Source organism: Odontesthes bonariensis, chromosome 16, assembly GCF_027942865.1.
Source record: "Odontesthes bonariensis isolate fOdoBon6 chromosome 16, fOdoBon6.hap1, whole genome shotgun sequence".
Classification (NCBI taxonomy): Eukaryota; Metazoa; Chordata; class Actinopteri; order Atheriniformes; family Atherinopsidae; genus Odontesthes; species Odontesthes bonariensis.
Window position 1 is genome coordinate 16,138,581 of NC_134521.1, and position 22,135 is coordinate 16,160,715.

The 22,135-nt window shown below is 41.4% G+C and overlaps 1 protein-coding gene across 2 annotated transcripts in view; it reads right to left on the reverse strand.

The window, feature by feature from the left end:
- camkk1a (calcium/calmodulin-dependent protein kinase kinase 1, alpha a) overlaps positions 1 to 18,645 on the reverse strand; it is a 68,681-nt gene extending 50,036 nt beyond the window's left edge. For both annotated transcript variants that reach the window (XM_075486436.1, XM_075486435.1), the window contains exon 1: positions 18,181 to 18,645. The gene's annotated coding sequence lies outside the window, so the exon portion shown is untranslated. The remainder of the gene's footprint in view (positions 1 to 18,180) is intronic.
- Between the last annotated feature and the right edge of the window lie 3,490 nt (positions 18,646 to 22,135).

The window sequence follows — 22,135 nt, forward strand, 5'->3', positions numbered from 1 at the left end:
AACACTGAAGGGAATGCATCTAATTCCCTTATAAACATACAGGCACAGTGGGATCAGCTTTTCCCCATGTCCCCCCTGTTTTAACTAACAGTTGATGACAATTATACATCATCATCATTGACTGAGTGAGCCTCATTCATTTGGAGCAGAGTAAACAACATCTTAATTGGGACAAACTCTCAGATCAATGAATGTTGCTGAATATATTTAAGGTCACAACTAACTTATTCTCAGTGGCAACAACATGTACAGAATTACAAAAAAAAAATAAAAAAAATCAGCTAATCAGGATATCACACCAGAAGTTGTAGGAGGCAGACCAATTCAAAAAGACATCTCTAGTTCATTTTTATTCATTTTGACCACATTGTGGCAGTAAATAAAAAGTCGGAGGGAATCATCAAAACGGATTACAATTCATCAAGAGATCAAATTTTTATGAGATCAGCAAATACAGTCCTTGGGGCAGATGCATTCGACTGTGTGTAGTGTCATCACTAAAAGTGTGTTTATACACAAAGGCAGAAGAGTGCATACATATTCTTTAGAAAAATTCATAAAGCTGTTTGCATATATGGTTCTCTTTTATAAACACCAATCACCCTGAAACTATATGCATGAGCACAAGCCTGAATTCCAGTCCCATTTTAAACCATTAATGGATGTGTACGCTCCCTTTTATTTTCCATTTGCATATAAAAACAAAGCTTGATCCAAAATCAAAAAGACATGACGATGAAAGGAGGAGTGCGTTTTTCTGATTATTAAACAAGGATATCCATCTTATTTGTTACTATTTAGAATCAAGAACAGAACTAAAGCTGCTGAATGAAAAAAGTAACAGAAATGGTCAACTGTATTAGTTCAGTTGAGTAATCCAGTTCTGTCATTGTTATGTAGATTTCTGACCAAGGAGCATATTTCAAACTAAAATACTTTTATAATCTGCTAAGATTGTCATTCCTTAAGACATTCAACCCTTGCAATATTAGAGGCAGAAAATACAGCTCCTCAGCATGATGGAGCCTCCACCATGCTGTACTGTAGGTGGCGGCTTCTTTCTTTTGTGTGTTTCCTTTTATCATCTATACACAAACTGGTGTACTGTATTCCCAAAAGGCTCTGCTTTGGTATCGTTGCTCCAGATTGTTCCAGGTAAGCCTGAAGCTCTTCAACTGTTATGCATGCCTCATATTTCAAGCTTCTGAATAATAGCCGCTTTCGGACTGTAGGAACCTTTGGCAGTTCTGATAACCTTTTTATCCACGGGGCCGTTTTCTCCCGCATTCGGACATACAGAAACTCGGGGCCATCTCCCTCAGTTCCTATAACCAATTCAGATCCTTCTCCGAGGTCGGGTCTTTTCATGGTTCTATAGAACGCATCTGACGGAGGTGTGTGGTGGTCGGTAGCTACGCCCCATGTCATGCTATCACGGCTGAAATGTTTACTCATACAACACGGACACAACCGGCGGGTGTTTAATAAGTTAAACTTACACTGGTCTCATTTGTCTACGGTGCTCTGCTCTCCTTTCTTACTTCATGAAGTGAAAAAGTATCGCCTGCGCTGGATCCTGACTCTCTCTGTGGGCTCTTCCAGCCTCGATATTAGACGCCTGATGTGATCGTCCATGATTAATATCACCATCATGCAGACCATGAACACGGTGGCCTCACCGCTCTCCATATTAGCTTCTTTGTGGTGTTTTTTCTTCTCTCCTTACTTTTACTGGGTTTTGTTTTGTTTTGTTTTGTTGTTGAATGTGGCGCTAAACGGCTAACGTAACACGTCACTGACGCAGACTAGAGTATGGCAACCCGACCGAAGCCCGACGGGCCCGGTCGGAACCCGACGGGCCGGGTCGGACTCGGACAAAAAATTAGAATGTCTTGTCGGACTCGGGTCGGGCTCGAAAGCAAGCAGACATCGTGAAAATTATAAACAGCCAGAGGACAGGTTTCAGTTCATTGCAAACATCAGTTTTTGTGATAAACATAAATAATTGAATATGCATAAATGAAAATGTTGGTAGGCTACTCGTGCCTCATGCCGTGCAGCATGCATCTGTGGTGTGTGCATGAGCGAGTTGCCAGTGGCAACGTTTGAACGCCGACTCTCCGAACCAGCCGATTCAGAATCAGCACGGAAGATGCTGTGAGCCAACCTACCTTGTTTTCTTAATAATAGCCAAAGTATCAGTTGCCAGTGAAAGCGCGGTCTTTTAATGTATGTTGTAGTATGCCTTCTAGGCTTTCTTGAAGTCAGAATATAAAATTACGAAGTTTAATCACTGCATTCGCCAAGGAATGCATTGCAGCATGGGCTAGCAAGAAGAGCACAATATGGTAACAAACTTTGGAGGAAAGCAGCACCAAGAAGATATGATGGACACACAGACGCTACGAAGAAAACAAGGTAGGGGCATAGAGGTTTAATTTAATCATTATGTCCGCCGTGGCATCATTTTGATATCATGTCATGTCCTTCGCGTAGGGTTTTATTGTTGTCACTTTTACTATCGTAACACTACTGGCTAGTCTGGCTTTCGAAAGAGACTGCGCACATTTCACGGTATGCAAACCTTTTGATCTGGTGGTAATTTATGACAGGGCTGCTGTAGTGATTTCTAACTTTGTAACTCAGTAATATGTTATTGAATTGACTACTGGTCTTGCTGATATTTTACAGTAGCCTATCTTCGCTCCATATTGGTTTGCATTTAGCTCTGGTTAGCATAGTTGGGCTACTGTTCTGGTCACTCGAGTTTCTATTGTTTTATTAGTCAACTTCTTTCTCTCTCTGTATTGAGTTTAATGGGTGTTTATTCTGGTCGAAGAGTGCTTGTGCATTTGTTATGGTGCACCGCCATTAATGTGTATGTTTTACAATGGATTATGGTGGATAATGGTGCGCTGTCACCAATGTGTATTTACTGATTAGGGTGCGCCGTCTTGCGTTGGTCACTGGTCTCGGGCTTCGGGCGGGCTCGGACACAAATATTTTAATTAATGTCGGGCTCGGGTCGGATTTGAGCACTTTTCTGTCGGTTGCGGGCCGGGCTCGGACAGAAAAATCCGGCCCGAGCCAGGCTCTAACGCAGACGGCTGCGCGCGGCGCATCAGTCCCAACCTGGTCCCGACTCATGTGCGAATGCAGACTGAAACGCTGGGGAAGGACAGTTATCAGAACGAAATTCGAGTAGGACAGTTCTGATAACTGCGTTCTTAGAACGGCTCTGTCCGAAAGCGGCTTTTGATAGCCATTGTGAATTGTCACACCTATGTTGAAACCGTAATGTTGGGGGACAATTAAAACATTTTTTAAGCTTTAAGACCAACTTGAAAGACATTAAGAAGGACTGGGTGTAGGTTTCTGTGACATTTTGTTGTAGGGGTTAGGGTAAGGTCAATGTAACCGTGAATATAGGTGACTTTTTGCCAGGCTTTACATCTGTTTGGCTAGCATTCCCTCTGCTGTTACTCAGCAATTAAAGCCTCATATTTTGAGTAAACAAATATCCAGTATGCATACAAGACAGCACACTGGGAACATGTGAAAAATCAACAGCCACTGTAAATGAAAACAGAATTGAATTACTTTCCTTTAGAAAACACTTTCCACTGTGTTTATCTGTCACAGAATAATCCTTGAAACTCTTTAATTCAATCCTCAGGATTAGCAGACAACTGTATGAGGCACAGCTAGCTGTAGCTATAAACATGTTAAATACATCCTTGTGTAGCCAATCAGTGTGATGTGATGGCAAAAGCAGGCAGTCCTCCCCAGGCTAGATGCTGGACACACAGTCCATGAGCAGTGATCAATCTGACTCAACAGACATATACTCTGGGACAATCCCAAACAAATCCAGGGCCACCCTCTCTGAGCTTGGCTGCCTCACACAATAATAAGCCCAGGATTACACAGGATGTAGGAGTGCAAACTGGCAAGTTGGATGAGCCAATTATTCCTCCTCTGCTCACAGTGACAATGTCCAGCATGGCTGACCTTCCTGGAATCCAAGAAATGTCACCTGACAAGGGTCCTTCTGACAAGGACAGACCAGGCTTTTATCATAAATTCCCCCTTCACACCACCTCTACCCCCACCCTGACAGATGAAAATCAGTGTGCAGATGTGTGCTGCATGAGACTTACTCACTATATCTTTTATGTAGGGTAGACCTTGATTGAGACTCCACCCTCTGTCCATGTGATACTGCTGGGGCTGGACAGTGGCTAGCTGATAAGACTCTGAGTTGATCATTTATTTTTAGAAGCAGTTGGTACATGGAGAGACACAATACACCCCATCTCTCATTAACCCGGGAAATTCTCCTCCAGAACTCGCAACACCATGATGCTTAAAAGCTGCAATGATATGAACCTGCACAGGGTTTATCTGTAGCTGTGCAAAATGAGAAGCCATTTATCTTTTCTCGTCGGACTGACACTCTAAATCCTTCAGAGAGGAAGAATACCCCATTGATCTTAATCGCTTCTCATCGGTGGTAGAAACCTGTAGGCTGCTTGATCAGTCCTGGTGCACAGAGGATGGTGCTGACTGCATCTTACTGTCATCTACTTGATGAAGTGCCCAGAAAGCTGTGACTTGCAGCCAGTAAACAAATCCAGCTTCCACTATACTCTAGTTTTTGAAACACTTCTGCCTTCCTGAACAGGAATTTACAGTGATGCACTATGCACTAGCTGAACAGACATATTCTTCTCACATAGCCAAAGATGTTTTACCCTTAATGCATCTTGAATAAGAATGTGTTTATGCTAGTGTAATCTAACTGTCTGGGCATCTGGGTGAAGTCCTACCGGTTCAAAATGGCAGCATGGTAATATTCGCCTTTTCGGACTGTGGATAATGATTTAATGAACACAATTATCTTAATAATTACCCTTTGTGCAGTTATAACCAGTTACTCCAGTGATCTGGTTTGGCCCTTGATGTTAGTCACATGTAATAATTAATGCTCTGCTGGCTGAAGTGTGCTCCTTCCTGAAAGGTGTTTCAGAGAATCGTCACTGCAAATGAAACAACACTCTTTTTTTTTTTAAACTCATATCTCTTTAAAGCAGGTCCTTAAATGTACATTTGATTGGTTGAAAAAAAACTAAATGAACCTGCAAACAATCAAAAACAAACAAAAAAAAAATAGATGTGTGGTTGTGCTTTGTCTTAGGAAAGGTCACAGACCAATGACTATGGAAGCATTACCATTAGCAAGCTGCTGTTATCACAGTAAAAGGAATGTTTAGCCCCGTAGCCCTTTGATGACTCATCTAAATAATGTTATTCCCAAAAGCTAGCTGTATGAGTTTTTCCATGAACCTGTCACATAAGACAAAGGTTTTAGTTGCCATAAACATCCTCACAATAGCTCATGTAAAATGTCATAGTACCAGTGAGTTAATCCTGGTCTGTAGCAGCAGCAAGAGAAAAACCTTACAATCAGTGTGGTCAAAATTCGACTCTAATTCCAGCTTTGCCTCATTTGTCAAGCTCTTCAGTCTTGACCACAGGCTTAGCAGATTTTAGATTTTGCCACTAAGCTGGGCAAAGATGAACCAGACAACGATTAGAGTTTCAAAGCTGTGCCAGATATATGGTGATAGGCTTCCTTTGCTATTGTATAGTGAAAGTGGAGAGTGGTTATATCGCTGGTGAGAGTTCTAACTGGTGTCAAACTAAACACTCGTGGAAATAGAAAAACACACACCACTTCAGTTCATGAGCACCGTAGGAATAGATGAATAAATAAAGTGGACTAAAAATATGGGATTGTCCTTCTGGTTATCTGATTATTTGCCACAGCACCTTGACTGTAGATTTACAAGGAAGGTAAGGTAAGGAACATACCTTTAGCAACCCCACAATAAAAACTGAATGCAAGGATTTGAACATAAATAGCTAAAAAATCTAAATTCTATTCACAAAGTATTAATATACACTTAGAATTGCCAGTTTTTAAAAAATTATGCAAAAAGATGGAACTTTGGAGCATGTGCAGAGCACCGAGGCCCATTTCATCTTGAACTATAAATACACGAGTGATTCGATCCCGAACAACATTATCTGAGTGTGTTAGTCCAGTATTTAAGAACTAGATTTTACACGATTCCAGTCAGACCAACATGTTTACGCATTTTCGGTGCAGTTTTGGTTGGACTAACAATAATTTCTTGTCTTCTGCTGTAAACATGCTTACTGTCACAGAAACACTAAATCTATTCGCTAACGTTATCTAGTTTTGTCAGTTAGACTACTGAATGCTACGTTGTTGGTCGGATACGATCTAACCATTAGATGGGGTTGAAATCCAGGAAATTCAGTTTAAATGACAAACTTGCTCTGGGGAAGGACTCCAACAAATTCTATATCTTACAAAGTTTGTGTCATGTCTGTGGGTTTTTTGCCATGTTTTTAGTTTCTGCTTAAAGCTATGGTAGGTAATCCTAGAGAGCTAGCAAGAGAGCTAGCAAGATTCGAAAGTGTCCCCTCCTCTAAGCTCCACCCCCCCCTCCCCATTCCGTCAGTGCGTCATCCAAAGCCGGTAGAACCGCATGCGCACACGGAGCAGGGAGCCGACAGAGGGGGGCGTAGGCAGAAAGCAGAGGCATCTGATTGGTTTTTGTAGGCGCTCCAATCCGAGATCAGCGGGACGCTGATCTCGGATTGGTCAGCTTTTTCTCAGTCCTGCAGCTGCCACAGAGGTCTGATTATTTTCGTCCCTTTTTCTAAATACATCTTGTATAGATTTCTCTCAGGACAGACGGACCATTTCACCCAGTATTACAAAATGTGTTTCTGAACAGGATTACCAACCATGCCTTTAAGTTCTTAGTTTTCTCATGTTTTATGTTCAGGTCTCGTTTTTAGTTTTGCCATGTCATGCCACCTTCTTTCTCCTGCCCTGCCATCAGCTTCACTTCCCTCACCTGTGTTTTCCCCATCAGCTGCACTCAATCACCAATCACCCTCCATAGTATTTAGTCTCCAGGTTTTTCCATGCACTTTGCCAGATCCTCACTGTCACTCATGGTCTCAAGTCAAGCTAAGTATTTTCATGCCAAGTCAAGTCCTTTGTTTTTTTTGTCACAGTCATTTTTTGTTTTCACAGTCTCGTTTTAGTTTTTTGAGATCCGGCTCAGCCGCGCTTTCTGTTAAAACGTTTTACTGAAAATAAATCAAGTTTTGTTTCAGAAAGAATCCGCATCGTTCCTCGCACCCACCCCACCTGACAGTTTGTTCCTCTCTTTTAAAATATTTCAGATTTATTCAAATGTGAAAGTTTCAAGTTTTTTTTACAAAGTTTTTATGTGATATTTTGTGGAGTTGTGTGTTTGAAAAGTTACAACTCAATAAAATGCATTCCAAGTGACAATAATGCAGAAATCAAGAGGGAAAGGGAGACTTCATTTTACAGAACATGCTCTGTTCAAACGCTGTATTCAGTATAGGTGGCAGGGAGGTTTCTGTAGGTGTGTTAAAGGTAGTTGGTTGGTGGCTTTCATCTAGCCTAGAAATCTAGACGCCCCTAGCGGCCGCAAATGGAATTTGCTCCGGGGCTAATTCCATTTGCGGCCGCTAGGGGCGTCTAGATTTCTTTTGTCCCAACAAAATTCTGATGGTGCCGCTCAAAAAGATAATTGTCTGTAAATGCAAAAAAATCTATGCGCGGTCTGATAACCATCTCCGAATATTTAATTCTCCGCACAATAATGCTGTGCCTTCATCCACGGGATCGTTTTCAAAAGGACATAATGAACGAACATGGCATATGCCATGTTCGTGAAAAAAGTCGTCTCCTACTGTGCCTAATGGACTTCTAGAAGTAGAAGAACTTGCTCTGCTGACTGAATGAATGAGGAAATCAAATGGCGTGTGTGGCTGAATGAGGGCGGAGACAGAGAAACTCGAGGTTTCTTGAGGAAAACCTGGTCCCGACCAGGTTAGGTTCAGAGAGTCTGTTACTCCGGTAACTGACCGAGAGCTTAAGTTACCCCTCTTTCTAGGGGTTGAGTTACCTCCCTTTGTGAAACGGAAAACTCAGAGTTTCCCTCATTTCAGGGTTAATCAACTCAGAGTTTTCACTAAACCTGCTTCGTGAAACGGACCTCAGATGTAAGATGGAAACAAAAGATTTGACAGCAGGAAGTCAATGTGTTTCTATAGATCAGGTGTGGAAATCAATAGCTGGAGTTTTGGGATGAGAGGGTGAGTGACCAAGTTATTGGATCTTCATCATGATGAAAGCTAGCCTAGCAAGCCAGACCCGTACAGCAAAGAGCTTCTCTGTGCCTCGGTTTGCTTGACGAGGCCTTTGTTATGACACAGCTGAAGTATGTAGCGCTTTTGAGCTTGTTTATCACGGAAAAACAACCGATTTCTTATATTTTCCAAATTGGCCCCGTCCAGTTGCTTTGGCTGCGTTTCTAACAAAACACTTCAAAATAGCCAACTTCGGAATGCCGCGGTCTTTCGGAGAAAGGCTCATCACCCATATAAATTATGTGGCATGACCATGTGATGCTCAAATTATCATTTTACGCCGAACCATTCCTTTAAGATTTCCAATTCAAGGTTGGTGAAAAACGTAGCCCCTCCTCTTCCCCGTTGCCATGGTGACTCGTCGAATCGGGGGTTCCATTGATGCTGGCTTTTTGAAGTTGTGGCGCACACGCAAAACTCAAGGTGAACCTACTCAGAGTTGATTAAACTCACTCAAATCAGCGTTTCTGGAACCGAAAACTCAGGGTTTTCTATCTCAGAGTAGATCAACTCAGAGATCAGGAATAGACTCAGAGTTGGTTGAACCTGCTTTGTGAAACGGACCCCTGGTCTGGTTCCACTGGTTATACTGATGTAATAATTTGTAGCATAATCAAGAGTCTGTGAAGAGTGTTTTATTTAAAGCGATACAATGTAACTTCTCAAAAAGCCCACTCTGGAGCTCCCCCTACAGGCTTGGAGGTAATGTACGGTTACACTGTCGTAAATACAACACCCTTTCACTTTCACTTTTCACGTTTGTTGACGAACCGGCGAGGAGTTAGAAGGTGCAAGCTATGTCGACCAAGAAGGTAAGAGTAATCAAATGTACCTGGGAGCGTGAGAGGGGTCTATTTGTTTTTGCGGTAGGTGTGCCAGAAAGCAAGTCAAAGTACTTCCGCTCAGCTCCCGGGCCGCCACCGGGCCGCTCCAGCAAAGTTACATAGCGCAGTTTTTCCAACTCAGACCCCCGAAGGGCATAGGAGACAGGCCAATCGTAATATTAAAACTCATTCTAGCCACACAAATTTTTTCAAGCTGTTATTTTAAGGTAGAAATGTTACATAGTATTCCTTTAATAAAAATACCAGAATCTCTTTTTTTTTTTTCCATATTAGACCTCCAATCTTACTCAGACTCCAACTACTCAAATCTTCCCTGTTGAAATCAGAGAACCTACCACTGTCATTTTAAATCCTTTTAGTACAGTTTACACACGATACCGTTGATCAGTTCACTGAGAATCTGAAAAGAAAAAAAAATGATGGCTAAAAATGACAAAAATAAGAAACTATGTTTTGGTATCCAATTCCCCAGTCACTTAGCTTCATCATGATGTCTAAACACATGCTTTCTTCATTTGTTATTGCTGTACAATTATTTTGAGAGCCACAACAATGAGCCTCATGTGTTCCAGGAAACAACAATCTAGTACACAACATTAATTGTTTTCCACTTAAGAAGGTTATTGACTAATGTTGCCAGAATATTCTCAGCCCTGACATGCCACTTGTTTTCGCTCTAAGGCACAAAGGCCATCTCTCATGAAATACAAGAACATCAGCCCACTGAGCTGCAAGGCTCTATATCTCCTTCTGCTAGCAGCGATTTCTCAAACATTAAAGAATCTCTCTTTCTCTCCACCATGGTGAAAGATACAAAGAGAAATTTTTATGCATGCGCCCAGGGAGGCCAAGGTTGAGTGATCTCCAGAACTGGAATGGATTTGAGGAATGGTTTGCTCACTAAAAAGTTATCTTTCTCAAAAGGAGAACAAGAGTGTCATTGTCAGATTCTGTTTTTCACTCCTCCACGATTTCATCAAAAAGACAAGCAGCTCATCCACATAGAAGGATAATTTTACTGAGCTATTGCAAGAACAAGTAAGCTGAAACAGTAAAGCAAGTGATATAGCGAAGCTGAAGAAAGGGCTACTTTAATCAGAGGCTTATGCTCCTTTTCTTCACCTGAACTCATTGAAATCATAAGCATGTCTTTGGAGCCATGACAGCCGATTCCTCTCCCTGCAACTGTGACACTGCTAGGCAGTAGCAGATGATCTGCCAAAGCCTCCAACACCATTGCAGGACCGGTGTTGTACAAGTTCACACTTCATAAAAACAAGTTCAAAGTTAAGCTCATGTTTGAAATATTGAGCCAAGTTCACAGTCCCAGAATTAACCAGTCCATGTTCATTTCTCACTTTTTAATGAGTTTCTCTGAATTGTGGGCCTCATCTCATACATACTGCTGGTGAGTGCTTTGAAGAACTAGAAACATGGGCACCATGGCTACTTGAACACATGCATCCACATCTTTTATTATTTCATCAGTTTAATTACTAACCATCAAGATACTCAAAATCAAACTGTGATGAAAAAAGTAGCATAGTGCATAGCTTACTTTATTTGATAATTTTCACACACTGATGAAAGCCAGCAGAGACCCAGTTATAGAGCCTTCACATTCAACATTCTACTAACACAGCGTAACTTCAGCAACAAGGGGGCAAAAAATGCAACATCAAAACATCCGGCAAAAACAACATGCCATTCTCCTAAATAAAAAAAACTAAAAAAAAAAACTAAGAAAACAGACCAGCAACTGTATGACAAACTCTGGTGTGGGAGCACAACAGCAGATAAAAATCATACATGGTGGCAGTGCATGATACAGGTGCACAGGAAACTGTCTGCATCAAGGCCAAAACAAACAATCAACTTACATTTCAGTTGTTCTCTTCTGGCTTTCTGCTGTGCAAAGTCTTTTATTAAACCCTTCAGATTTAGTTTAAGCTTAAACTGTCAGGTTACTCCTTTATAGTTCTCTTTTCAATTCACATTCAACAGTTTAAAACAAATTTTATTCAGGTCTAAATGAACAGAAAATTTGAGCACAACTTATGAAGGTGCCCATTTTCATGCATTCATGAACAGCACTGAGCAACCCACATCATTTACAGACAGGAGGCAGGCACTTTGAAAACTTCAGTATTCATTTGCCATTTCCTGTTTTAAAGAGTATTGAAAACGGTCATCTGCTGGAATAGATTAAATCAGGGCTGAATGTTATGGGGGCAAGAAGAAAAAGGGATCAGCAATGTTATTACAATCCATCCCAAGAGGGTGATGAATGTCTCAACCAATTTTCCATCTAATTGTTGAGCTTTTTCACTCCGATTTTCGAACCATAAATGTGAACTTCCTGGTGAGTCAGTAAGATTCATCCACAGGTGGTAATGAATTTAAAGGAGAATCCATATATTTCAGATTACACCAAAGTGTTGGACTGACAAACAGACCAGCAGTGCCTCCCTCTGAGCCATGCAGCTTGGATTAAGAACCATGATCAAAACCAAAGAATAAAATACGGTATTACTGAATTTGTGAATCCATTTTTATTTACAAGAGTGTAATGGACACCCTGTGTTCTGTGCACCGCAAAGCTAGTCCACAAGTCCACCCATGCATCGCTGGAATAAGGTGTAAACAAAGAAAAAAAACATCTGTTAATGCACATCTCATTACTCCAGTATGGATCACATAACTGTTGCATGTAGGTTGCCTGGCAAACTCATCTGTTAGTGTGTGGGCATTTGCTTCAAAATAAAAGAAATATGAATACTAATTTTAACTGTGTGTGCAAGCTTAAGCCCTTACTTCTCTGCACATTGTTGGACTTTCTGGAAGGGAAAGAAATGAGGTTGAGGTGTGGAACTGAGGGCTAAACTGCAGGGAATCTGGGCTGTAGCTGTCTGATATACCCAAAGGGGCACATTGTGACAAGTCGTCACAAAGGAACAGATGCTGCCAGAGTTTTAGGAAGAGTTTTGAAGGCACACAGACAAGCCTCGAGAGGATAGACAGAAATTCAACTAGCCATCATTTACTGCGGTTAGCTCACCTGCCATATGTAAACAACAGCAGAGGTCTAGAGACGTGCAATGGAATAACAGCTAGAGCCAGCTGGACTTGCAAAGAAAAACAATTCAAAGACATGTGAGAGGTGCTTGTTGTGTTTAAGAGACAGAAAAAAAAAAAAAAAACTTTGAACATCTTTTACAAATAGCACAATATTGAATGACGAGGCCAAAAGTAATGTTGCATTGAAAAAAGAATGTATTTTTTTTCCCAGAAGAAAATTGAAACACATTGATCAGTTCTCTTTTCCCCTCATTTTTGCTTTTACCATCTTGTAGTTCAGACACGGGCTCCTGATTAAACAGGTTTTGATGAAATTACCAGGTGCAGGCTCCCAGTGGGCATCTCGTGCATGCTGGTGCCTCCCATTCATGGGCTAATGAGAAAAGGGGAGAGGTGCAAATGGGATGGAGTGCAGTCTAGCAGTTGACTGGGGTTAGCTGAGAGATCTGAGAACTCCCAGAGTCCCTACTGGTTGTGCTTTGACTAAAGAAGACTAATATGAAGATGTGGTTGTGTGCCTTGCACAGAATGAACTAATGAGGACCTGTAAATGTATTCACTCTCTACAAACACCAAAAAAAAACCTTCTACCTGATACTTAAAGTTTGATGTTTCTTTTAGTGTGGTTGGCATTTTAAAATTCTTATTTTGCTTGTGATCCAAAAGGCACAGTTGTGAAAGGTAATATTAAGTCACAGCAGGATGCCCACTTCCCTGTGACTTTACCTGCATTTCTTTGAATGCTAATTTCAACTAATGTCACTCAAAGTTGCAGGAGATTTTACTATGGAAAGATTCCCTCCTTTGGGGCCATCTAGTTGATTAATTTGACAGGTTTGAGGGAATATTTTGGCCAGTCAGAGCATTTCTAACATTTATCAACATTATCATTCACAAGCACATGTTTGTCAGCTCATAATACTAATTTGTCACATGCTGTTTTGAGGGAGGATTTTTATCTGAATTGTACCATGCATCATCAAAAGATATGAGTCACTATGACATGTGCTACCGAGGTGAAGGCCTAATTATTGTCCATATAAACTAAATTTATGGGATTGTATGTCTTTTGCTGAGAAAAGAGTCGGTGTGTGAAAAAGACTAGGAGTGCAAGTCAAGACACAGTGGTGTGGTGGTTAGCACCGTGGCCTCACAGCAACTTGGTTCCTGGCAAATCCCAGCTGGGGCCTTTCTGTATGGGGTTTGTATGTTCTCCCCGTGTATGTGTGGGTTCTCTCCAGGTATTCTGGCTCCATCCCAAAAACATTGTCAGGTTAATAAATTGACCCATGAGTGAGTGTGAGCGTGGATGGTTGTTTGTCAGTATTTGGTCCTGTGATGGACTGGCGACCCGTCCAGGGTACCCTGCCTCTTGCCCAATAACAGCTGCGACCCTGAGTTGGATTAAGCAGGTATAGAAAATGGATGATGGACTTCGCCAATTTAGAATTGACATGGATATGATATTGATCAAAATGTATAATCATGTATCTGCGGATACATGAGAAGCTAGTGACAGTGATCAGCAACTTCCCCTAGCTCTGATCGACTGATTTCATTTGGAGCAGCAGGTTTTTGCAGATGTGGATTATAACACTGGGCAGCAAGATTGACCTATTTTTTTTCAGAGTACTTACTCATGCTAATGCAGCTATAACTTCCATGTCAATCTATCTGGTGCTTTCTGAGATATTTCTGTCTGGACCAAAATGGCAGACCGACTGACATCACCATCCCTGGATGGCTGGAGATTTCCCGATTTATTCAGTTGCATAGACCAAAGTACAATTACTGCAAGATTTTCCATAATGCTAAAGGGAAACATGCTTTTTTTTTTTTTTTAAATGGTGTGAAACCAGAACACAAACATGCGTACGTTTATCATGAGGGTCTTTTACATGTCTTATGGGAGAAATGATAAAATATGACTGTCGGAAGAATCACAGGATAGCTTTACAGGCTGCATTTCTTTGAATGTTGCTCATGCAAGAAAATGTAGAATTAAGTAAATTCCTTTCCTTTCATTAATAATGAGCCAGTTTCGTGCTGTCACCTAATCAGATTTTCACATGCTTATCAAGGACAAAATAATTCGAAGTAGCAACATTTACCAACACGATTCATATGTGTGTGTGACCACAGCTGACCAATGTTTTTTATAGTCCTCACATCTGCTTGTTGTCATCGGCTGTAGCCCAAAAAACCCCCAAACACAGTAAACTATAACGAAATTAGGTAAATACAAGCAAAGGGCTGCGTCTTGAGAGAGACATGCACCACCACAAACGCCTATCAGGTCATTAAAGATGATTGAGTAAAGAGAAAAGGAAGTTGCTATAGTAACTGTAAAAATGTACAAATAGGACAGTAAAAAGGCAACTAGATTAGCTGATAAAGAAGATCCACGCTAACGTCTAACGTCTGCCATTAATACAATATAAAGTGGGATAAATTACTAAACATTAGCTGGAGTTTGTCTATCTGATGGCAAAGTTAATTCAGAACAAAAACTTTTGAAAAAAAAAAGTAAAGTCATACATTTGCATGAGGTTTGTTTTCATTAACAGGTTTGGAGTAAATAAACTGAGTGGCCGCATACTGTCGTGATGTTGGTGGGCTGTATTCAACAAAAACTTTAAGGAAGAAGACAATCAAAGCCAACTTCCTTGACAAGTCTTCAGGAATACTTTTCAAATAGCTATGTTGAGTTTATTCATTCACATCGGCAGGTTTTTGTAACCTGACTCACGTCATCTGGCTGCGTTCACCAACTACACGCGGGGGCGTTCCCTTTCCTCACACAACCATCTGAGGAGCCTGGGAGTCATATGTGTTTCGTCCGATTAGAAAATAATCAGAGCCAATCATTAATCGCTGGGTGGGACTTTGGATGAATGGGCAGCGTTATGGCGGCGTTATGGCCGCCCATTCATGCTCCAGAGGGCAGGAGTCAGGTAAGCTCTGAGCTACGTCACGGGTTGAGTCATTGTGAGTGGCTGCAGTGGCGTCAGTCAAGATGACGGACAGATTCTTCATCCAATCACATGCACGAGTTTTAGAAAAAATAGCCCCATTTGAAATCATGTCGTTTGTGGGCTCGTCCCAGATGGTATGCGAATACCAGAGGGCGGGAGTCAGGTAAAGGTTTTTGTAATAAGACACAACAATAATAATAAGACGTTATTCTGTAAATGAATCAACTGAAAAAATCATTTTCAGTTGCTGGTGACATCACAATGACCCTGAAAAGCCCAAAGACCTGCAAAACAGGTTTTAACAGAGTGAATAGTATGGTCACTAAACTTGGTGCTTCAATGGGTAAGTACATAAAACAGAACAGCACACAAGGAAATAAAGCTTACACATATCTCCTCAGTATGATGTACAGCTTCCCTGTTATTCTGTTAACTTGTTATGTCGGTCTGCCCTGCAGCTCATGACAATGGAATTCTGCAAACATGCCAGGTGAGCTTCCAGGAGCTGAAGGCTGATTCCATAGAAGAGGCCACAGCTGACATAACATAAACAGTAGTAAGAACTGCAATTTGTTTTCCCCTCTCCTCTGAGACTTCAAGTAGTTTTCTTTACCTTTGAAACCCCAGGGCTGCGTCACTCGAGTCTCCAGACGAGAATGCAGGCTTCAGGCGTACGTTACAGGCTCTTTACCGCATTTTTTGTGCTTTCTTTTAAACTCCTTATTTAAAATAGGTCTTTAAGGTTGATGTACAGGGGGAAAAAAAGGTGTGTGAAACTGAGCCTTCTGCTCTAGAAATAGGCTTATTTTAATTATCAAAGCCTAAAATCTCACTAATGCCTCACAGTGTCAGGACAAGGTCAGTTACAGACTGCCATTTTCATCCCGGTTCAACATGAACGCTTGTAAATCCTTCTTAGGGGATAGCTTCATTCTCAAACACAAAGATTCTTGAAGTTCATATCTCCCAGCGATGATCTCTTCTGCATCGAGCTATTACACATCAAACAGTCTTTTAGTTTGATTATATCAAAGAAAGGCAATCTATGATAATTGCATGTAGCTCTGCAGAGAAGTCGTGATCACTCAATTGATATAATGACCAAAAATGAAAATGATTGCAACAAATAACGCTGCAGGATAAAGCTACAGTGTTCACCAGCCAGCACAGGGAAAGTTTGGTTGATGTACTGTATATGTGTGTGTGTGCTGTGTAAATGGCTGAATGTGGCCCGTAGTGTAAAAGCGTGTTGAATGATCAACAAGACTAGAAAGGCGCAATATAAGTACAGTCCATTTACCATTTAGCTATGACTGAGATGATACAAACATTCATCAGGGCTGCATGTAAATGTTTTTGGGACATCTATTGAAAAAAGAAGAAAAAATAACCAATCAAGTAATTGCATTATACACATGGGAAAGACACACACACACACACACACACACACACACACACACACACACACACACACACACACACACAAATGTGCAATTCCAATTTCTTTCTCCCTGACACTTGTGCAAGTGATTTCCCAGAGGAGCTGAAGGACCTGCGAGCTGTTGACATGCTCTCATTTTTAGCAGAAGGGCTGCGGCTCTGTAATGGTTACACAAGGCCACATTCAGAGCAGGGTCACAACCATCAGCACATTCAGCATTACAAAATAAGAAGAAAAAGAAAGAAAATCAACACCACTTAAGCAGGTTTTGGCTGAGTAGCTTCCGTGTCTGTCAAGTTCTCGTTCTCTTTACGCAGAAATGGCCAAACCACTGTTGTGCAGCAAAATTAAGGAATTGCGCAAACGCTCAGGACAAGTTGCAAGCCGGACACTCGCTGTTGGCTTGAACAGATTGGAGAACCATTTAATCTTCCTCACACAAACCATGCTGTGCCACGCCTCTTACTCTAGTATCTGGCATTTAATGTCCATAAAGCTGCATGCAAAACATCAAACCCGTCCAAAAGAGGGAAGTCGAGCAGCCCAGCAACAACACTCAGAAATGTTGTCACTGTTGCGACACTGGTTCTAGCCAAATGACCTCATTTTACATATTGACCGAAGGGCTTTTAAGTCATCATTCTGCTGAACTCAGATAGAAACGTGCCACACTCAGCTGGTTTGGCTGGTCTGAGGTGAGGAACAAACATTTCAGTCATTTTATTTGGAAGTCATCATTCGTGTGATGTGAAAAAGAAAAGAACATGGCAGAATACAGTCCCGTGCTTTATGATTAAGCCATTCAATATCCTGTCAACTGGCTCAAACAGCACCACTTCAGATGGATGTGAAGCCTTGCCTTGTCTTGAGATGACAGAGCAATGAAAGCCATGCAGAAGTAAATGCTCTTGTTGTGTGGTTTTTAAACAGTGACAGCCTCTGAGCTGCATGGGATCAGTTCTCAGCACAGATTTTAGCACAGTAACTGCACGCCAATTACTGTCTAGAGGCTCCAGAATATTTTAATTATAGGTTCAATCAGTAAATCATTTCAGCACAGCGTTTTTGCAAGCATCTTCATTTACACACAGCATAGTGAGCATATATGCTCACAGCCTCATTGGTCAAAAAGATGAAAGCTGTTTTCGAACCTGACAGCTGTATGTGACCACACCGCATTCTGGACAATAATCAAAAAAAGGCCGCAAATTATCAGGAATTCTCAAACACATCAGTTCAATTCTTTAAAATATGTCCTATGATGGAGACGAGCATCATCTCATACCCGGTGCATGACACAGATCGGTGGCTCAGCATGCAGCCTCCGGCTCCACAGTGCGGAGTGGTCACAATCAAGCGCAACAAACTGCAGAGCATCCAATCTCCTTCTGTCGCCGCCAGCGAGCGATTCACCAAAACATCAATAAAACACGCTCACCAAGCACGTGCGGTAAGATCCATCTGCATTGCACAAGGGCACACTCTATTTTACTTTACCAAACACGAAAAGACCCGAACAATAAATGCAAATAAATGAGATTATCGTAAAAGTTACCCAAACGAGCTCTGGAGCGTGCCCCGGAGGGATGTCCCGTCTGGATGCGCGGAGCCTTCCTGCTTTCACTCTGTCCACAGCCGATTGTTCGGCAGCAGTGCCGTGTAGCAGACGGACTGGCACACAGACTCCTGCGCTAGGTGTGTGGCAGGATCAGCCGCTGACCTGCTATATGTCCCATGTTTCACACCCTCTCTTCCGGAAAGCACAGGCAGAGCAGCGCACACTCCCCTTCACGGTGTAATTGTGAAGCCGCGGAGTGGACGCACACCCAGCCCTGGCGCTGTCACCGCCCACAATGTGCCCACAGCAGCAGTAAAGGCAGCACACCAACACTTCAACTAACACACTCCGACTGCTTTGTCGCACGTCCACAGGCGCACGGATCCCCACAACTTTTATTATTCGACAAGGACCTAATCCGTGGGTCCTAAAATCCGCCTGGTTCGCGCAGGATTCTCACCGAGTCTGGGTTCGCTTTGAGCTGCACCGCTCGCGGCGAATGATAACACAGCTCAACTTCTTTAATGGACCTTTACACTTGCCCTGAATATCATAAGAGGCTATAAAACCGCACGTGCCACATGTGGAATATTTTTCATTGTGCCTCCATTAAAGGCTGGACAGCGCGTTTAGTGCAACTAGCGCCTCTACTGGCCACATTTCAGCCTCTCTCTCCAAAAACGACAAATTCCAAAGAAGGTTTCTGTTATCTGTTTATATTTCCATAAGCAGAACTGTCAGGGTAACAGTCTAATTTCTGACCCTCTGCTGTAACCAGCTGAACATGATGCGTGCACTTAAGCCAACTTAAGCCAACTTGCCCAAACTTTTTCTTTTCTTTCTTTTCTTTTCTTTTCCATAAAGCAGAAGTGATCAAGAAGACAACATCAATAAAATATCACGTCCTTATTGTGGCATATTTAATGTAACGTGTCATTTAACTGTCTTTGCACTCATTTGGGAACACCTTTGAAATCAAGTGCAGGTGCTAGCTCTTAGGTGGGGGATGAAGTGAAATCATATTCGCATATTTTGAAAATGTCAAATATTACATTGTTTGCTGCTTCATTTGAGCATAAACTCAAATGCCTAATGATTCCCTGACCCATTCTCACCACCAGCCTTTTGACTTCCTATCTTTCAAATCCAAATTTCAAGTCTTAACACACAGACAAGATGATAAGCTAAAGGAAAATGAAAGGAAAAAGAAAAAAAGAACACTAAAGAGTTTTCGTGTTTTACAATTGTCTGATGCCACAGCAGCTACACATGTTTGGCCAACTGAAAAACAGATATCATACTAAATCTAATTTGTCACGGTCAAACTAAAACACTTGGTTAGAAATCAGATAACTCCATTTATATTTCCTGCATGTATACACTCAGTTGGACCCAAACTAGCCTAGTCTCTGCACATGCCTCGCAGTTCCCTCCCCTGGCTTTGAGCCATAAGTAACAGAAAGGCAATAATAACAGAGAACTTAACTGTGCGTGTAAATGCACTCAGTTTCTCTACAAGTCTCTGGAACTCCACTAGAATGATAGAAAAGCATTTCTCTGAAAGACAATTCCACATTTCTTGTATTTCTTTATCTTCTTTATTTCTTTTATGGTGAAATGCACTTTCACTCATGTTGGTCCAAAATGTCCTGTGGGTTGAGATCTGATTACAGGATATTTGTGGTTTTGATCAGAGTGATCATCCAGATCATCTTTGTGTTGTTGTGCCTGTGCACATAACCCGTGTACACTATCCCATTTCCCAATAAGCTCTTTGTAGACCAGTGTTTATGGTTTCTGCACCACAAAACTGTCATCTTTGTAATTAGGTTTTCTGCTCTGCAACTGCACTACACTATCCTGCTCTATGTAAGTGTTAACAGACTCCTGTTGCTGACAGCCTGATTACATCCTTCACTGAGATTTTTAGTAATCTGACAAAGAGTCGCTCCTATGTTTTTGTTTTCATTTGATCATATCAATACACAAGGGTTCCATTCATCACTTGCACTGCCAAACACGAATTCTGACAGTGCTGCAGATTAGTGAAACAATCTTTAACTTTGCGATGCAAGCAACAAATATGGCTAAAGTTTTCTTCTGGACCTGCTTTTTTTCCCCCAACAGTCCTTTAGCCACACAAGAAACAAAATATGGCCACCATTATTCAAGATGGTGACCGTTGAAAGTCATTTTATGTTATTCTTGTTAGGGTCATTTGTGATTCAAAACTGACCCCAGGAGTGAGTGTCATGGTTTGTCTGGTTTGACTTGTGTGATGGACTGGTCACCCATCCAGGGCGTACCCTGCCTCTTGCCCAATGACAGCTAGGATAAGCTCCAGCTGCCCTGTGACTCTGCATTGGATTAAGTGGGTATAAAAAAAAATGGATCTGTGGATTAATTCAACACTGAATATTTTACATTTGATGTGACAGCCACCTTGACAAATTGCAACCCTGGATTTCCAGGTGGCTACTGGCCTTTTCTTAATGTTAACTAAATCTGTTGCACTGTTACTATGTTTTTTTAATTTTATGTTGTGTTATGTTTTTCCCCCTAATTTTAAGTGCAAATTGCAGTAACTTCCTAATTAAACAGCTAGCAGAGCAGCCTTTGGGATTGAACTTTGTGACATTTATTCAGAATTTACCTTTATAATGACCCACATATATGCAACATAGGCCCATCACAACACATTTTGGACGAGCTTTAGCCAGTGGGATCTAATGGCCACAAATAACTCCATAATCAATATATCGTGCATACATGCCGCTGACAGAGTAAAGGGGAGGTTTTGTCATTTAGGCACTATCAGGCATTTGCCGCAATGGAGCCATATTTCTCTCTGCCACACATCCAAGCTCCAGTTACAGTCCGTATTTAATAGCATTCCTTTTAGGTAACAGTGTTACAGTCACTCTGAGTTATATTTTATAAATCTGATTCTGAAACTATTCAATAATGGGGAATCATCGCGAACAGGCAAGTCCCATACTGATGCTCCCAGCTTCACCAAAAGTCTTCTCTATTGCAAACAACCTCTACGTGCAGTTGTTGAATGAATCATAAATAGTCATTTCTGATGAAGACGCTTGTAATCCATAAAGTAAACATATCAGAGGATGCTCAGTTGCTTCGGAGCGAAATTAAAGGTGGAGGTGGAGTTCTAAATGGTTGTTCTGGCCTAGTTTTACACACAGGCTTGAGTTTGACTATACTGTTACATAACTTTATGTCTATATGACATCCTAAATGATCATGGTGGTCAGGAATAGATAGTGACAGTCATCACATTACTGATCTAATGAGGATTTCACAGTCTAATGTCAAATATCTACAGAGCATGCTCTAGAACAACAATGCCCCAGATATATGTGTAGATAATATCCCTTTCAGAGGAATCAGGTTATTAGTGGTTTCATGCCTCATATTGCACTTACACAGTAGTCTCTTGTTTGACACTGAGCAGTTCCAGTGTAGTGACACATGCTGGAGGCAGAAATCAAATGGCTGCAGGCTGAGATTTGCCTCCATATGAGCACACAGAGTTCAGTCTGTGTCCGGACATTTTGAAAAACAGGACACATTTTTATCATCACCCAGACACACACTGGTGGACATATATACACACATATATATATATATATATATATATATATATATATATATATATATATTCATGAACTCTTCCAAAATGCAAGCCTTGCTTTGCATGAAGTTGTGTATAGGGCCACGAATGGCTTGCATGCGATTGTAAATTACATCTGATTCAAGAGAGTAATGTGTAAAGCAGATGAGTGTCAAACTTTGCACATCCAGCATTCTACATAGGGAAATGTTCTGGAAAAGTAATAACCAAGTGCAAACATTTCTGAGCAGAGAGGGACTTCAAAAACTTTATTCTCGAAACAGTCGAAAACAACCTGCCGAATTTGAAAATAGGAAATGC